Genomic DNA, 19,795 nt, shown 5'->3' with positions numbered 1-19,795 from the left:
ACCAATATGGGGTCCTCCCATTCGGCCTAGCACTTCGGTGTCACTCTGCGTCCAGTGTAATCCCACTCGGCCTCCTCCACATAAGGCCCCTCCAGTGGTGGCTCCAGGGCAGAGGGTTCTCCCCCAGAGGTAATCCGTATCGTCTTAGGGACTACTTGTCATCATGTAATGCTTATGACGGACGATACCCTCACGGGGTGGGGAGCGTCATGAGTGGCTGCTCCACCCAAGGTCTGTGTAGCGGCCCATGTCTCTCGAAGGCACATAAATTGCCTGGAGATGATGGCTGTGTTTTCGGGGTTAAAACACTTCCTTCTGGACCTAAGGGGCCACCATGTGTTGGTCCGCACGAACAATACAGCGGTGGTCTCGTACATCAACCACCAGGGGGGTCTCCGGTTTCGCCCCTTGTACAAGCTGGCACGTGAGGTTTTTCTGTGGTCCCAGGACAAACTCCTCTTACTGAGAGCAGTTTACATCCCAGGACAGTTAAATGTCAGAGCAGACGCCCTGTCAAGACAATGGCAGAGGCCTGTGGAATGGCAACTCCACAACGAGGTTTTCTCTCTCTCACCCAGCCTTGTTAGGGCTGGATGCCATGGTCGTGGCCAAGGCTACGCCTGTACGCCCTTCCCCTGATCGCGCTGCTTTTGGAAGTTCTAGAGAGAGTTCGCCAGGAAGGAGTCTGTCTCCTCCTGGTAGCGCCTCGATGGCCGGGCAAGCCATGGTTTGCAGACCTGGTGTCCCTGCTCAAGGGCCCTCCGTGGGAAATTCCTTTCAGGTGGGATCTCCTCTTGCAGGCAGGCGAAACCTGGTTCACCCCCACCTGGAGTTGTGAAAGCTGTGGCCCCTGAGGGGGCAGAGTTCGTAGCAGCTGGTCTCTCTACTGAGGTAGTAGTCCCTTCACGAGGAGGTTGTACGCCGCACGGTGCTGGCTGTTCACGTCATGGTGTAGGACCCAGTTAACTGCCTGATTGGCTTAGTTCTGAAGTTTTTACAGGAACATTTTGCCACAGGGTTATCCCCTTCAACCCTGAAGGTTTACATGTCCGCCATCGCGGCATATATCACCCTGCATGGCAGTCACTGGGTAGGCACCCTCTGGTGACACGTTTCCTCCAGGCTCTGAGGCCCGGGACGCGACCCTGAGTGTCTGTCTGGGACTTGGTAGTTGTGTTGGCGGCTCTATCCAAGCCCCCCTTCGAACTCTTGGCCGAAGTGGCCCTTAGGTACCTGTTGGTCAAGACCGCCTTTCTTTTGGCGATTTTCTCCCTGAAGAGGATCTGGGATCTGCAGGCTCTGTCCGTGGCCCTATACTTTTTGCGCCTGAAATTTGCCAGAGTGTTTCTATAAGCAAAGCCTGGGTACGTATCTAAGATGCCTACGGCTCCCACACGACCTGTTGTGTTACAGGCATTTTGCCCTCCTTCGTTTCTAGCCCCCAGATGAGTCCATGGAGGAAGTTGGAGCAGCTGTATGTCTGCTATGGCCCTAATAGGAAAGGCTTCCTGGCCAATAAGCAGACGTTAAGCGGGTGGGTAGTGGATGCCATCTTGTCGGCCTCTAAGGCCTGGTCCGCTGGAGTGTAACTCCAGGACATCTGTGACCTTCGTAAGATTTTATGACCTTGACCTTAGAGCCACTCCGGGCTCCTCTGTCCTGCATGCAGGTGCCAAAGCCCTCACACATTAGGCAGGGTCTGGTCAGTGTGGCGTGATTTGACACTTGTTCCCAAGCGTTATGACGCAGCTCGAAGTTCCCGAATGGGGAACGTCTCTAGGTTACGTATGTAACCCTAGTTCCCCGAGGGAACAAGACGCTGCATTTCTGTGCCACACTCTCTGCATCCCTGCGGTGCTTACCTTCTCTCTGTGCAGAAGCCAGTGCCACTACCACCGCGCAGCCATTTGTAGCTTTACGACGCAGCGTCTCTTTCCCTCTGGGAACTAGGGCTACATATGGCATTTTCCCCACTTCTCGTATATAACATGTTGGGCCAAATCAAACCAATTTGTGTAAAACAGCAATGCTTTGTAGATTCATGCAAGATATCAGTGATAGACAGAGATGGCAAAAATACAAACATCCTTCACTTGAGTAGAAGTACAGATACTCATGTTTTATACACTCTGGTAAAAGTTGAGCACAGTTTTTCACTTAAGTTAAAGTGAAGTTTGGGCTCTGACATGTACTTAAGTAAAAAAAAGTAGCCATTACTACCACCTGTTTTAGTGTCATGCTGGTAACTGCTGGTATCTCACATCATATTAATATATTAACATTTGTTAGAAATCTGCCCACATATTTTGTGTTAGCATGTCAAATTTGGCCCATGACTTAACTCAGCCCAAAATAACAAAAAAAAAACGAGTGGAAGAAACGAGTGGTAGGAAACACCTACAGCTGATTAGACTGATTAGTGAGCTCTGTTTCAGTCTAGTGATGCCAATAAAGAGGAGCGAGTCACCAGCCTTGGAGAGCACCACCAAGCAGAGATGGGCGGAAGGGTGCCGGAGGAAGGCAAACCGATCCGCGAGTGGGTGAGCCCCGGCATGAGTACTGAAAAGGAAAGCGCCGGGGTGAAAATGAAAGTTAATAAAAGAAAGCTCTGCTTAGTGAACTTTTGCCTGTCTCTCTTTCTTCCAACAAGAAACCAGTGGAGTTTGTTACACTGCCATTAAGCACCTTCACAACATCAAATGTCTGCGCAGATCTCACATCATCATAAAGGACTCCTTACACACTTCAGTCAAAAACGTTTTAACTTCTCAGCAAGTAAGAGATACAGAAATAAAGAAAAGCTGAAAAGCAGCAGGGCCAGCTTTTTCCATCTACCATCACTCTACTGAACTCTACAGTACACCGCTAGGATATTGATAGCTCACTGATACTTTACCCATTCTACTACAGTAATCATCGTGCAGTTCTGCTCCACTCTGTAAATTCTATATCATTCTGGAAATATATAAACACACACACACACATATATATATATATATATATATATATATATATATATATATATATATATATATATACATATACAGTGGAACCCGGTTATCTCGCCCTCGGTTATCTCGACAACCCTATTAAGTCGTCGTTTTTGAAGTGGAACGCCAAATTCTCGCTTTTTCTAAGCATTTTTTATCGGTTATGTCTTTTTTTATGTTGCCGAACCCTTATATCTCGAGCACAAGGGGGGAAAAATTTGCCATTTAACGTCGGTTATCTCGGTGCAGCCGCAGAAGAACTCGCGTAAGTGGCGAAAAAATTAAGCCTTACAGCTGCTACAGGTGTTGTATTGTATACTGGTGAATCTCTGCTGTTAGTTAGTGCACATATGCCTTTTATTGTTAAATGTTATGCGCTGATTGGGAGGAACGTGTGATGACCAGCAAAAGCATAGAATGAACACCTGCAGGATCGGGGGGGAATCCGCGGTGCGCTTTGGGAAGAAAAGCGCAGCCGTTGAGAGAGTGCCGGTGGGAAGGCACGTACCAGGATACGCATGCGCGATAACAACGACCGCCGTGAACCAACATATACCAACAATAACGGACAGTGAGAGTGTGGAAGTTTAAATAGGAGCTGGTGATGATGATAAACGAGCACCATATGTGCGCGATTAAAGCGGAGCTTCAGAGAAAGCGGCTGAGAAAGCACCTGACACGCCCGAAGGGGGCGTGGCAGGTGGATTCCTGACAGATAAACATGTACTCCATGTATTTTTATAGCATGTCTTCATCAAACAAATCGCGGCAACGCTGTTGTGTAAAAAAACCCTTTAAAAACACGTGCATGCACATTCTCATTTATTAACGCACATCATGTACATAAAGAAATTTCAAGCACGTTAATATACTGCCGCCATTTTGATTTTCGTTTATCTCGATCATCGGTTACCTCGATGCTTTTTGGCGACCCCCTAGGACATCAACATAACCGGGTATATATATATACAGTATATATAATATTTTTCCTTAGTGCCCTTGCTCACCTGCTTCAGCATATTTCTACATTGCCCACAGCCTTTTATGTATTTGATGTACATTTATCCATATATTACAGTGCATTGGTACCTGGGCCTTCAGTGGGGACTTTCCTGAATCCACCTCTTAATTCCCCCACTATCACGTCGCAGTTATAGAAACCATCAATACTATACAAAAACGCAGTATAACAATTCGTGGCATTACAAAGAGAGAGGCATTTCACATATGGAGGGTAAATACCATTTTATTAAAGCAAGTTCCAACCCTCTACACTACAACCGCAACTGTGCCAGCTACATCATCTTGAGCAGTTTAGAATCAATATTTGTCTAATAACATGACAAAAACATTAAAAATTTATGTAAAATACAATCTACTTACCAGAGATGCAGACTCAAAATTTGCACCGCTCCTCAGAAGCTTTAAGCCAGTGGTACCACTCATATTCACTGGTCTGGAAGTGGCAAATAAACCATTTCCCAGGATGAGACATGCTAGTTAGTTTCTGTGTTGCCCGATCTTTCCTTACGATATCTAGATTTTCTTGAAAATGTATTTTCAAAGTGTGTCTGAGACAAAATCAATTTATCTTCCACTGTTAGCATAAAAAAGTCTAACTCACATGTATTAATGTGTGCAAAGCGCTACACGTGTTTTGCAAGTTGAACTTGGCTGTAACAGTTTCCCTCTGACCAACCAATCAGAGGACGGAAAAATGCTGACGTTATTCTGGGCCAGAAAGCTGTCCCTGTGAGGAGAATCCGATTGGTTAAAGAAACAGAGCTATTTCTTAAGGAGACTATAGTGAAAAGGCCAGCAATACTGACTTTGACGGCCCTGGGCAGATTAGATTGACATGGCAGCACATAGAGGCTGAAATCTAATTTGACAAAAACTCTAACATCCACATACACGTACTGGAAGCAGTGCAGCCAAGAGAAATGCTAGTGAAGAAATGAAGAGAACAAACTGTTGGGAATAAATTAATAAAATTTCATAAAACAAATATTAGAATTTAGGTTGTAAATGTAGTATAGTGCTTCTGATAGGGTTTAGGCCAGCAGAGAAGGCTATATTACATGCTGCACATATATTTCTGATACTTCTAGTAGATGCTAAATTGTATTTTGTTCCTGTGTACCTGCACTATGCAATGCCAATAAAGTCCTACCTTTCTACCTGTTGGAGTTAAAAAAGGATGACTGCCTAGCATGACAGTCATTTTCGATTGTTTACTAAGTTCATAAAGTTAATCAGTAAGGTTGTTATAAGATAACTATGACATTTTGCCAGTCCATCTCCACATGGTGTACGTGATCACTTTGCTGACTCATGCTGGTTTGCTATCAGTACAATGTGCTAGCTTAGACAGCAGGAATAAAAGAAAAAACAACAGAACAGAAAAAGGTTATAACAGTCAAGAACTTAGTGGAGAAATGTGCATGTTTAACCCCTTAGAAGAAATTTGTTCATCTACAGTTTAAAATCGAGGATATGGTATGAGTCATATTTACTAAGCTTGGAATGATTAGGGTTAGAAAATTGTACATCAGTCAGCCACTAGAGGACCTCAGAGATACTTTGGCTTTAATATTAAATCTGTTTTGACATTCCCTCAGTGCTTTAATAATCTATCATTTTCATACAGTGGACACTTCACATACTGTATTCAATAGATGTGTGTAATCATTGATAATGTAATGAGATTTATTATGCATGTAGGGAGGAGTCTTTTGAAAATTTAACTTTACATTTTTTACATGGGAAAGTCTTTAGGGCAGAACAGCTTCAAGCTTTCTCTTATGTCAAGCTGTGTGTTTTTTTTTAGAGGGAGGCTGGTTAAGAATGACTGTTCATAGCTATATAGAGTTATACAGTATGTATATTATAGTTTGTTTATAGTAACCTTACTATTATCAGGGCACCTCTTCGAGTCCACAGTATAAACAAACTAAAAACAAAAAGTACAACCCCAATTCCAAAAAAGTCATTTTGAATTTAATGGCTGCAACACAGCTCACAAAAGGTAAAAAAAAAGGCTAGAAAAAGTAAGTATCACATCTTAAACAGTTGGGGAAACATTTAGCAAATAATTAACAACAGGTCAATAATATGTAAATAAACAACAGGTCATTAATATGATTGGGAATGAATAGTATATCTTAAAGAGGCAGACTCTCTAAATAAAGATCCAATCTGTGAAAGACTACAAATGCTACAAAGCCACTTTCAAAATAAAACATAACAACATAAAATTGCAAACCAGTTAAATATCTCATAATTTATAGAACATAATATCATCAAATATTTCAAAGAATTTAAAGAAATCCACCTGTTCACAACCAAACTTCTCAATCAGATTACCTGATTGAGAAGGTATGTCAATGAACAATGTAAAATATATATTTGCAAAATAATAGGCAATTAAAATATTTATCTTACCTGGTTAATGTGAGTTTTGCTCCTAAACCTCAAACTTTTGTTTTCTTGGATTTATCCATTTTTGGCTTAACGGGACGAAAAGCTCAGTAAATCGCATACTGGCAGGTGTCGCACATTGGTGGGTGTACTTCTATACCATTAAAGATGCAGCTTTTTTTTGCAGCTAAGTGCTGATTACAAGCCAAATTCTTCACTTGAGTCTGGAGGATGTGGTGTTCATGGTTTCCAAAAAGATTTAAATTCGTCTGACCAGAGAAAAGTCTCACATTTTTCACTAAAGATATGGTCATGCAGATCACTTTTACATGGTTTATTTTTCTTGGGCCGGGAGAAAAGCAAGATATTTTCCAAAGCACCAGAAATAATTTCAAGTAGCAGGCTTAGGTTGTAGATATACACTGATCAGGCATAACTTTGATCATAACTGAAAGGGCCACTCTGTGCAGCTGGGGATTGTTTCTCATCAGTGCCTTGGGTGGTTCCATGTAATTCTGGAGTAAGAATGGGAGCTTTGATTTGGACTTTAGTTAATGTCAACAGTCTGCTATACTGACTCAGGACTACAGATTGCTTCTGATTACCATCACTGTACCCCGTAACATAGTTTTCTGGTTCCTTTTAAGGTTTCTTCCTTATGCCATCTTGGGAGTTTTTCCTTCCCACAGTCACCACCGGCTTGCTCATCAGGGACAAACTTACACTTATAAAGAATATTTTGTACATTTTTTATCACCACATTATCTGTTGCACATTAAAGCTGATTTGAGACAATGTTCATTGTTAAAAGCGCTATGCAAATAAAAATGAATTGAATTTGATTGAACTGAACTTTATTACTGCAGATCAGGCCTAACATTAAAAAGCTTCTGCCTAATACTGTGACAGTCCTTACCTGTCAAACATTAACAGCATTAAATTCTTCAGCAATTTGAGCTACAGAATTTCATCTGTTGGATCAGACCACATGAGCCAGTCTTCGCTTTCGTTGTGTATAAATGAGCCTTAGCCCCCATGACCCTATCACCGGTTCACCACTTTTCCTTTCTTAGACCACTTTGATAGATACTGACCACTGCAGGGTTATGGTTAGGGTTAGCCCACCAGAGCTGCAATTATGGACATGCTCTGACCCAGTCGTCTAGCCATCACAATTTGGCCCTCGTCAAACTTGCTCAAATCCTTACTCTTTGCCTGCTTTCAACACATTAACTCTGAGGGGAAAAAAATTCACTTGCTGCCTAGTATATCCCACCCAATACAGGTGCCATGATAAAGAGATAATCAGTGTTATAATGTCATAATGTTATGCCTAGTCAGTGTGTACTGCTCAGCCAGTCTATAAAATCCATGGGCATTTAAGACTGACATTGTTTGGGCTTCCTTGTATGGTATCCCCTCAGATTTTTTTTCTCTTGGGTAAAGGTAATATACAGAAGTGGAAAAATGAGGATGGTCTTTATCATATAGCCTAAGTTGGACACCTAAATTATATCATTGGCCACAAATAAAGATGCTTGGGATGTTTATAAGACTCCTTTTAATCCTACTTATCAATTTATTTGTTTGTTATAGACCACAAATAAAACTTTTTGTTTTAGTTCTATTTAATTCTAATAGCATCATTTAAACCACAATGACCATGACCAGGCAACTACTAAGGATGCCGTTAACACATCACCCAGCACCACATATTAATATCAATTCAGATTAATTTTGTATTATTTGTATAGTGAACATTGTCCCAAAGCAGATTTACAAAGATAAAATGGTTTTGAAGCTTGAATGTATAAGTTTAGTGCCTATAAGTTCCCTATAAGTTTATCCAGCAGATCCGAAGTGAAGAAAGGGGAAGGAGCATTGGCCACTGCTATCTCAGAAGCATGTTTAACTCAAAAGAGAGAGAGAGTAAAGAGTTGACAGGGAGAGAGAAATATGGATTATTAAGTATCCTTATTGTTACATAAAATTTTAAAGACACTGTAAGGTATGTAATCGTGTCAGATGGGGTGGGGTAGGGGTTGTGGGGGGAGGGGTTTTGCGACAGCATCCAAATATCCTAGTTCACTAAAATACTCTATACTCATGATCCCTCCAAATATGCTCTTTGACCTAAGAAAAACCTACTGACAAAAGACTTGACTAAATATATGTTTTCAGCCTCGACTTGAACACCTGCTATTTCCTAACTGGAATTTAAGAGAAAGTTCAGCCCCCTGCTATAGTCTACATTATTTAAGGTTCCAACAACTAGCCTGCTCTTTTGGATCAAAGTAGGTGTGGCAGATCATAATGGAAAAAAACATTTGCTTAGATACTGTGGCATGAGACCACTTTACCGAATCGTGCTCATATTTCCTGGTTCTGGTAAGGACACTTGCTGCCGCATTCAGGACTAACTGAAGCTTACTTATGCAAGTACTATGATATCCTGACAGTAAGGCAGTACAATAGTCTAATCTAGATGTAACAAAAGCATGAACCAGTTTTTCTGCATTATAACATCATATTACTTATTTTAGCAATATCTCTAAGATAAAAGAAGGCTATCATGGGAATGTTATCCACATGAGCATTAAGGAAAAATTAAAGTCAACAGTCACACCATTATCTTTTACTGTTGTTCATTCTGAGACAGAAAGACCATCCAGAAATGCTATGTAATCATAAAGTTTACTTCTGGCTGCTTGTGGTCCTAGTAATAGTACTTCTATCTTATCAGAGTTTAGCAGAAGGAAATTTAACATGCATTCACTGTCTAATGTCCTTTACACATTCTTCAACATTATTAAGATGATGTCTAATCTGTCTTTGTGGGAACACTTGTGTACCGTCAACATAGAAATGGAAGCTAATACCATGTTTATGAATAATTTCACCCAGAGGTAGCATATGTAAAGAAAGAAGCAGCGGGCCTAAGACAGGTACTTACAAAACACCAAAATTTACCTTTAAGTGTAAAGATTTAAGTGTAGAGAACATTTACATTAACAAACTGATCAGTCAAATAAGACCTAAGCTAGGAAAAAGTAATTCCAACAACATTTCCTAGTCTAGCAAGGAGAATATTATGATCATTCATGTCAAAAGCTGCAAAATGTAGGTAAAAAATCTAGAACACAGGTTGATGGTAATTAATTAAATTTCTTGAATAGGAGTAAAACTTTGCAATTGCTAATCTGTTGTAATTATAGTGCTATGTAAAAGGGTGTTTATAAAATAGCATAGATTTATATTAATAGACTGGATTTTTTGCCCTGTATTTCCCATTTTATCATTGATAAAAGTTCTTGATATAATCCCTGCCTATTGATGATGTGCATACGAGTATGGTGCATCTATTCCTAGTTTATTTTGCCACAGTCCTGAATAATGATCTAGGATTCTAGGAAATCTAGTCATCTTCTATAAGGATAGAAAGATATGCTGAACTAGCAGCACTGAGCTTTTCTATAACTCAGGAGGTTCTCCTTCCAAACTGTTTGAAATATTTTGATTTAATATATGCATATGATCATTATACCAAAAACTTTCTTTCAGCTTCTCCCATTAGTGGTCGCTACAGCAGATCATCCGTATTTGTGATCCGCATGTTCGATTTGGCATGTTTTTACGCTGGATGTTCTTCCTAACACAACCTCTCCCCATTTATCCGGGCTTGGGACCGGCACTAAGAGTGCACTGGCTTGTGCAACCCTAATGGCTTTGTTCGGTTCCCTGACCGGGAATCAAACCCAGGCCACGGCGGTGAGAGCGCCGAATCCTAACCACTAGACCACCAGGGAATCCACATATGATCATTATACCACAATGCTAATATTTTCACTTTAATCATTTTTATTTCATGGGAGCTACATTATCTAGAGTGTAGCAGAACATTGATTCATTACATAACTCTGGGAGATTATTAATAAAAACTGCTGCAGTATCTGACATGATTAAATGTTAAACAAAGTAGTGCAGCAAGCAAAGATGGGCGGTATTTAATATACATGTATTTCAAACACATTTAAAATATAAAATAGGTTTTTGTAATTTGTATTTGAAAGGGTTGATAAAAATGTCTTCATATTTTGTATCAAAATACTTTACTGTTTTGTAAATTTGTAGTTTTAAAATACTATAGCTTACATGATGACATCATAAAACTGCAGCCTCTGACTGGTGCCTACTTAGTAGTTTGGCCAGACTTGATCAGAATAAAAAAATTGACCCATGTAGAAGAAGGTGGTGAAGGTAAGAAACGAGCAGGCTGCCAGCTTTCAAATAGGCGTCCAATGATTGATAAATAAATATCTGATTGCCGAATATTGTACCCTAATTGAAGTAACTGTTTAGAGGGATCATGATTTTGCATACAGTACTACTGCATGAATCACTGCCTGACTCATAATATCTATTTTTATATTCATGATTTACAATCATGATTAATTAGTTGGAAACTAGTTGCTATGAATACAGGTGCCAGTGAGTTTTACATGTTCTCCACAATTTCCTCCAGTTTTCTCATGTCCTAAAAACATGTCAGTAGATGAACTAATAAAAATTGTCCCAAGTGGAAATAAGTATAAATGGCCAGTGTTTCTAGGTTAGGCTCCAAATCATAAGATATGATATACCTTATATAATATGTATTTATATGATATATTTGTCCCACAGTGGGGAAATTTCTGAAGAGGATAAGCAGTTACTGTAACTGATTGATATTTCCCCCCACTTAAAACACTGACCTGTTTTACTTACAGATCTCAATAGCATTGTTACCATGAGCTCATCATTATAGCAATAGTGTTGAAGCTGATTATTAAATAATTCACAATAACAAAATGTCACAAATCAGCATTTAACTACTGTAGTTAGCATTTGTTCATAGATCAACTTTATGAAATATATATTTTTAGTATTTGCCATTACTTGTACTGTTTGGAGTCTGATCAGATGGTGCACTCTCTTGTGACACTTTATGATCTTATCATATCTAACACCTCGCTCTGTCTGCCACGTTGCACTCCTGCAAAAGCAGCAGCAGGTGTGCACTCCTACACATGTTGGAATGTGCTAAGAAAAACAAAAAAAGTATTGAAATCTAACATCTGTCCTCGTTACACGTCCATATCACCATTTTGAGAGGACAGAGAGACAGGTGATGCAGGGTAGGCACATCCAATCCTTAAGTTGAAAAAGCCACCAGTGCGGAGGTGGGTTGACTTGTATTTCTTCACATGATGTGCTTGAGCACAAAGCGAAGGTGTGATATGTGCAGCTCTTTCACATACCATAGGCAAAGCTTGTGCAGCACTTTTCTGTAAATAATATGGCCCATGATAATATACGAGTGTGTTTCAGTGGTTGTTTTTTCAGTTTCTCTCAGAAGTTCTGACATGTTTATTTCAGTTTTAAGAAAATGAAAATGTTTGTTTATTCATAATGGAATACACAATACTTTACTTAATAATAATTAACATATTAACAAATACCAATAAATATAATTAAATAAACAATAGTCAACCCTCAAAAACAGTATTTTTTTAAAGTTTTAAAGTATAGCGAGACTTTCAGTTTGAATTTAATTTATTAAGCTTTTATTTAAGTATAGAAATGATTGACAATATTTCAGAAAAGAAGCATATTATGACATAACTTACAGCCCTTATTATAATACATATAATACATTAACCTTATTTCTTATACTACTTCCTGTGTAAATTATATTTTTTATATATATAGAGAGACGTAGTATTAAAAATCACAAATCACTCTTATTTTTTTCTTTGTTAATGAATAAGATACAGTATAATTAGATATACAGTATTAGCCCATTTGACCAGTCAGTTTGCTCCTAATGTGTGATGTTGGGGGGAATTTCAGGACTAAAAAAGCTTAAAATAAATGCTGATAATATCATGGTGAACATTATAATGAACCAAATATAAAAAGTTAAAAAAAGGTTTGAAAAATTATACAAAAAAATACAAAATGTCCCTGTATTCATACTCCTCATCTCTAGAGTTTCATTAGGACACACACCCACCCACACACACACACACACACACACACACACACACAGCTTTGTGCTTTTATCCTCCGTTAGTGTACACTCTCAAACTCCACCTACGCCTTCTCTTCCTCCTCCTCCACTAATGAGCATGCTTCTCTATACTATGCGCTATCATTTCTGGGAAGTAGCGATGACTATTACAGCAGGTTACTAACTCTACATGAAACGATAGCAGAATGTGAGCAAAGGTTCCCCTTTACCACCCACCAGCAGTAATACTGTTTGCTAAATGAAGCCTCTGATTACACAAACATATACAGCATTAGAGCTGACATTTTCATTTTGAGAATGTAATGAAAATGTGAGTGTGAGTGTGTGTGTGTGTGTGTGTGTGTGTGTGTGTGTGTGTGTGTGTGTGTGTGTGTGCGTGAGAGATACAGTGAGTATTCAGTTTTAAAAGAGGGGGTTTATCATAATAGTAGGCTCAGTTTATAAGATGTGCCTTTATTTAGACCAACTTCAAGGGCTTTTACTTCATTCTGATATTAATTAGCTGAATGTTTAGCAAATAATGGGCAGCAAATTCAATTAAAATTGTATTGGCCACAAACATAACCATACACAATATGACATGCAGTGAAGTGCTGTTTTATGACGGTTCTTCTGATGTTAAGGAACAAAGAATAAAACTAATCACAATACCAGAATTATGGAATAAATATAGAATAGAATAGACTTTTAAATGTTATAATGATAAATTATAATTGCATTCAACTTAAACATTTTCTAAAGAATTTACAAGAAAAATAGAATAGACATTACAAAAAATGTGGAATAAACATATGTTGGAGTGTTTTAAATTCACATTCTGATGAGGCAGAAAAAGTGTGTCTTTTTTATGATTATCACCTACTAATGTGCAGCTGTGCAAGATGTGCAAGTGAAATGTAAGTGTGGTGTTGTGCAAAAAGACAGTATAAGGTAGAAGGTAGTGGGTGTTGAGTCCAGCAATGACTATTTGTGTTGAGGAATGGGTGCATATTATGCAGTCTGTTCATGATTTCTATTTCTTTAAATGTTTTAAGTCTGTAATGCTTTTAGGGATTCAGGCTTTGTGTCATCCAAGGACCTTGATTTTATTATAACACTTCTTTTATAAATTCAATTTTATTGCAATTATTTCCTTCAAACAAACAACAAAAACCAAACCAATTTAAGGCTCTGACAAAAGCATTTTTCTTTCAAAGTACAAATATACAAATAATATTTTCATTTGGGGAACATTGTGTTCACTACATTTTTATTTGTAATATCGTTTTCTCAAATACATTTTACATGAAGCTCTTCAAAACTTTGAAGAGAAACGTATTAATGTGCAAAATGAGAAGCATGGTGAGAGCATCAGCATAACCCAATTGTCCCGGTGAGAGTGCATGAGTAAAGTAAGGGTTCTCTCACTGCTTGTCTATCACTATATAAAACTGTCATCTTACTTAGGTTCAATGTACAGGAGAATGGAACACTGAACTTTATCTATTATTCACACAGAGTTCGCATAGATCACTAATTTCACTTTTAACACTTAAGTCCATTGAAAGTACTTTAACTGAAGTAATAACTAAGCAAGTGATCTGCACATTATACTTTTAAGGTGTAATAATCTGATTTGAACGATAGAGTGAATGATACAGAATATTTCAGTAAAAAAATCCTTGTCAATCTTCCAAAGTACAAACTAGCAACATAATGTAAGCCACCATGACTTACACCAGGCAGCTACTAAGAAAGAATGATTGTGCATTGTACACTCTTATGAAAGTAAAAACCTAACTATTCTCTTGTGTCTTTCAGGACTTTAGTACTGATGCACTTCTCTAGTCAGATGGCCTCTGAATTGTTTTTCTGAAAAGAAAAGTTGAATCATGTGCCTCGTATTTACAGCTAAAACACTTCATCTGTTTTATTCTGAAAAATTATTTGGTTACAGCCCAAGGTTATAACATACACCATAACTCTCTATGCTTTGTTTCACACCCACATGGCAGATGTAACCATGTTACATAGAAAATACTATACATCGATGTTATATCTTCTAGTCTTAGAATAGAATTGTAAGATATAACTACTGATAAGCTTTATAATTAGGGCATGAGATGATTCAGACCTGTGAAAGCAGTGCAATGCAGATAACCACAGAAACACTTCAGAACTGTGTAGGCATGGCACTGATCTCCATAGCTCACACAATCTACATTCATTCATTTTGACCTCATTTCTGATTCTGATTGATTTTACTTTACATTAGCTGAGTCCTGGTGCAAAATCTTTGGTGGGCGATTTGTTTGGCTTGTGTAGATTTTGTTTTGTATCCGCAGGCCCTCATGGTGACTTCCTCCAGGGTTTCAGTATGAATGAAGAGCACTTATCTGTGCTAAATATATCTTGAATGAGACCACCAAAGCAGAAGACAGGGGGGAATCAGCCCACTGCGGCTAGCGCACATGATACCTGTGGTTAATGTCTGTGATGGTTTTAACTTTGGCCACTGCATCATGTTAAATTTCCAGGTACCCCACACCTACATAAAGCATTGATTGATTTACCTTGTGGTTCTCTGGTTTTATTTCATACTCACAAAAACATGCCAATAAACAGATGTTAAATGCAAGTAGTAAACCTAAAAATGTCTAAAACTTTGTTAGTTTGGTGTGATTTTGAATTTTGTGCTAGATTTCAAGGTAACATATGTGCTGTGGGTTAGACGGTCAGCTACAGGAATCAAATGTCCTTCAGAGGCAGACCTGCCAAGAGCAAGTAGCATGAGTCCAGCTGAGAAATGACAAGATATAAAACAAGCATCTGGCCTTCTGAATGATAAATAATTGAAAATGGTCTTGGAATTCGTGCAGTTTATTTGGTCAATTTCTAGACATTGCATATTCACTGGTCAGTTTCCCCTCTGCCTCACTTCTGTTTACATGGAGTTATTTTGAACCATGGTCAGAAATGAGAAGAACAACAAATACCAATGTAACCACATTGTTTTCAGTTTTTTGTGGGTTTCTCGCATACTGTGAGAGATAATTTGCTGCATCAAATGCAAGTATGCAATGATTAATCTAAAGGTTCACTCAAAACAAGCTGCAATGTCTGGATGATTTTACATTATTGACTACAGGGTTACTGTACAAATCTCTTTAGATATATTATTCTAGGGCATAAGTCAGATGTAATAGCATGTTTATTTCATTTTGGTTTTCCATTATTACCCAATACAGCTAATGGTCACAAGCTGCTGCTGTATGCCGTACTGCTCTATGCTGTTCAACTCATGTCAGGTCACATGTAAAAATGTCATTTCATCTTTCTCCTCATCTTCCCCCTGCCAGCTCATATCCATGTGAACCTACTGAAGAGCACAAAAATCTAAAATAGCGAGACATGATCCTGTTTTAGGAATACAGAAACACACTCAGCCAAACTATTAATATATAATCCTGTTTAACAAATCTTGTACTGTTTTATTTTATATTTATTTCTAGAAAGTAGTTTATTGGATATCATATTCAACCTGTCACACAAGTGTTTGTCATTTAATATCATTTTCAGCATCAGTATTTAAAACTGTTTTTCTAATGACCATAAATGTGACTTGTTTGTAATCAAAACAAGCAGAGTTGACTCATATTGTGCTAGCCTTGTGGTTTAAGGGTCTATCCAGCGCTTCCTATACGTCAGCGTAAAAAGGCCAACCGTCAGCTCCACTCTGCATGCAGCGTGCAAGCCTAGTGACATTTCACCACACGTTTTCTATCCTCAACTCCTTAACTCTAATAAAAACCTGTCAAGGGGGGCATCTGCAACCGCATCCTGTGTGAAGTCTTACAATGCACACTGGCTGAAATTTGTGCACCGCTTATCTGATCATTATGCACTTGGCTGCGTAAGCACAAATGTAGTATCATATCAAGTTTTTTTTTTTTGCATGGTTATGTCAAATAAAATTAAAATGAACTTTGGTTAGTTCTAAACAAATAGCTGGGCTACTATTTTACTGTGGCACATTGATTTCCTAAGTTTTTCCAGGCGGATGCAAATGCAGCTTACAGGTTTATTAGACAATCCAATTTAGTATGCATAGAAAACAAAACAAAAACAGGTAGAAGTCAGTAAATTGGCAAACAGAAATAATATAAGAAAGGCAATATTGAACACAGACAAAAAAAACTGTGGAACACAATGGCAGTACAAATGATCAAAAGGCTTGGTAAAGGTCAGCAAAACAAGAATAAGTAAAATTATTTATTTGTACTGTGTGTGAGAAAGAGCATTTCTTGAATATTGTATGTAGGAGAGTGTGTACAAAAGGTAACACCTGTGCTCAATCCTTATGAGGACGAGTGAGAGCAGGAAAGTATTGGAAGTTGTAGTCCATGTCCCCCATGTTTGTATGTGCAGCATGGATGAGACAAATATCTTGAAGCCAGGAACCAGAAGGCCACCAGTAGTGAGATCCAGTGTTTATTTTGCAACAGGGGAGAAATCATCAAAGTCCCAACCTTAGAAACAGCTTCTCCTTTTCTGACGTACACAGAAAACATTTAGAGGGAGTAGACTGAGGCTGATACATTCACAAAAGCCAAAAATAAACATATGGAAATATGGAAACAAAACCAGTCCAGTCAATAAATCACTTTCCTATCTACTTTATGACAAACAATGCATTCCTTCTACACTTTATCATTATATGTTAACCTGTGCATAAAATAAATATTTCTTATGAAACATTGGAACATGGTATAATGAACAAATACATAAAAGAAATACCAAATACATATATAACATAATACATTGTGCTTCAGACTGAATTAGTTAATTTAGCATTTTAACTCATACAGGCGGCGCCATGTGCAGTAATCATAACCGTTAGATCGGATTCCGTTCACTTTGCCAGTGCCCCATGTACATCACACACTGTTTCAGTAAACAACTAGATCTTGTTTTATACATACTAATAGCAAGAAAAAAAAAAACATACTTGCAACAAGGCAGAAATCAGAGTCTCAAGCTTGGAAACAGCTTCTCCTTTTCTGGAGAACACTAAGCACACAATGTTAATTAATTAGCGCATTATGGACACCCATTTAATCTAACATATTAAGCCATCCATCAAATCAGTCTATATACTTTAGAAAAATGTTACCATTGGTTAGCATATTTGTCTATCCAGCAATGAAGAAGAAAATTTTATAACAGGTATTGACATACCAGAACATTTTTGGAGACCAAACTCAATGTGTGTGCTCCGCCTCATGCACTTACAGCCTGAGGTTCCAGAGATGTCACACCAATGACACTCCCACCCAAACAAAACATGAATATAGGTTACACTGACCGAATAATGGGCTCACTTAAGCTTTTTTTTTACTGAATTTCGTGGAGTTAAAAAAAAAAAAAACATTTCCATTAAAGCAACTAATCGTTTTAAACATGCTTACAAAAAAATATAATAATAATTAAAAATAAAGAAATTAATTTACACCAGCTACATATGCTTGGTTGTAGGAACTGCAGGGACTAGAGTATCTACCTGAAAGGACTGTAGAACTAACAGAGCCTCTAACACACTTTTGCATACAAATAACAGCAATCCTGGATGCAGGTGCAGATTTAATGAAACAACACACAGAAAAATAGGAACTAGGATTTTAAGGATAAAGAAATACCAGAGAAAGGATCAAGGCTACTTACCAACTACAAACAACAAAAGCTAGACCATGTCTGCTTCCTTTCAAGGTTTATTGCTCATACTGTACCATCTCAGGAGTTTTTCCTTTCCACAATCGTCGCTGGCTCGCTCATTTGGGATCAAATTATAGGTACTAAACTTATGCTTTTTACAAATATTTAATCATTATTACACTTTTACACTGCTCACACCACCATACTTCATACTTCATTTTATACACTATGATCCTGATACAAGATGATACTGGTTAAGCTGTTAAGGATTATTTCAAACTTTATGTTGTTTATCTGTTGATCTGTTGATGACCACCAGAATACTGCACTTTCCCTAGAAGTAAAAGTGCTGAAGAATCAATAGACAAAGAGCCAGCTTATTTCATGCAAAAACTGGACACAGCAGGCTTTTACCTTGAAGACTAATAATATTGGCCAAAAAAGAAAAATCAGAAAATTGTGCATAATGACAAAAACCTCAAGCATGAACAAAGAACAGACAAGCATGCATTATAAGTGAATACGTGTTTACATCAAACTAAAATGATCACCATACATTCTCTGAAACAAAGTTAACTAAATCCATTTATGATCTTAATTTGAGTCAAATTACAAACCGGGAATTGCTTTAGATAATATATGCTCTTAAAAAAAAAATACAAATAATCTACTTCCAAACCCAATTCACCCTTCACCTTGTTTTAGCTTTGTAACTCACCCATCTACTGTACTTTTCACAGTTTCACTATAATGATTTATTGCAAGTCTCACTTCCCCCCTGTGAGGTTATGGCTATTAAGTATCATGCACCTTGATATCTGTGTTATACGATCATGTTTTAACACATGTTTAGAATATCATATGAAAAAAAGTACATTTTTGAATACATTTTTTTTTTTTTACTTCTTAGCAAGATCAGGTGTTTGTGTTTATGTAACTATACTGTTTATCATTAGAATGTAAAAGAAGATGTGCATGTCCTTTTAAACCTTCCAGTCCCCATTTGCTGTTATAATAAACTCCTCTCTTCTTTCAAGATGTTGCACTAGATTTTGGAGTGTGCTTGTAGAGATTTGTGCTCATTCAGTTAAAAGGTCATTAGTCAGGTAGTGATGTCAGTGAAAAGGCCTGAAAAGCATGCCGTGTTCACATTCATTCAAAAGATTTTTAATATTGATGAGCTCTAGAGCAGGCCACTCAAAATTTTCCCTCTAACCCAGGTATACCATATCTACATAGAGGTGGCTTTGTGCACAGGGACAATGTCATGCTTTGAGTCTCCGACTGTAGTTTAAGTGAAAGGAAAAATCAATGCTGCCACATCCAAAGACATCTTATACAATTGTCTGCCTCCAAATTTTGTGATAACAGGTTGGAGAAGGAGAAAATATTGCTGGAAAAACAGCTCTCCCAATACTTTTGAACATATAGTGAAGCTTATTTTAAGCCTAAAGTGAAACCATTAATGCAAATACAATCAGTTAGTCTAGTGGACACATCTGCTTCGGTTTTTTAATGCTTACTGGAAGTGTCACCTACATGCAATTCCATAAGCATTCATGAAAGTATAGTGGAATTGCTTTAAATATAGCATTAATACTTGTGACATTATTGTCAGAGGAGT

The 19,795-nt window shown here is 38.0% G+C and overlaps 1 long non-coding RNA gene across 1 annotated transcript; it reads right to left on the bottom strand.

The window, feature by feature from the left end:
- Positions 1-16,561: 16,561 nt before the first annotated feature.
- Positions 16,562-17,765, bottom strand: LOC124383295. Its single transcript, XR_006925250.1, has 3 exons — positions 17,698-17,765; positions 17,468-17,529; positions 16,562-17,010 (listed from the first exon to the last, which is right to left on the bottom strand). It is a non-coding gene; the product is annotated as an uncharacterized LOC124383295 (long non-coding RNA).
- Between the last annotated feature and the right edge of the window lie 2,030 nt (positions 17,766-19,795).

This window comes from Silurus meridionalis, chromosome 3 (assembly GCF_014805685.1).
Source record: "Silurus meridionalis isolate SWU-2019-XX chromosome 3, ASM1480568v1, whole genome shotgun sequence".
Classification (NCBI taxonomy): Eukaryota; Metazoa; Chordata; class Actinopteri; order Siluriformes; family Siluridae; genus Silurus; species Silurus meridionalis.
Note: the sequence above shows the minus strand (reverse complement) of the source record. Positions and strands in the feature narration are given on the sequence as shown.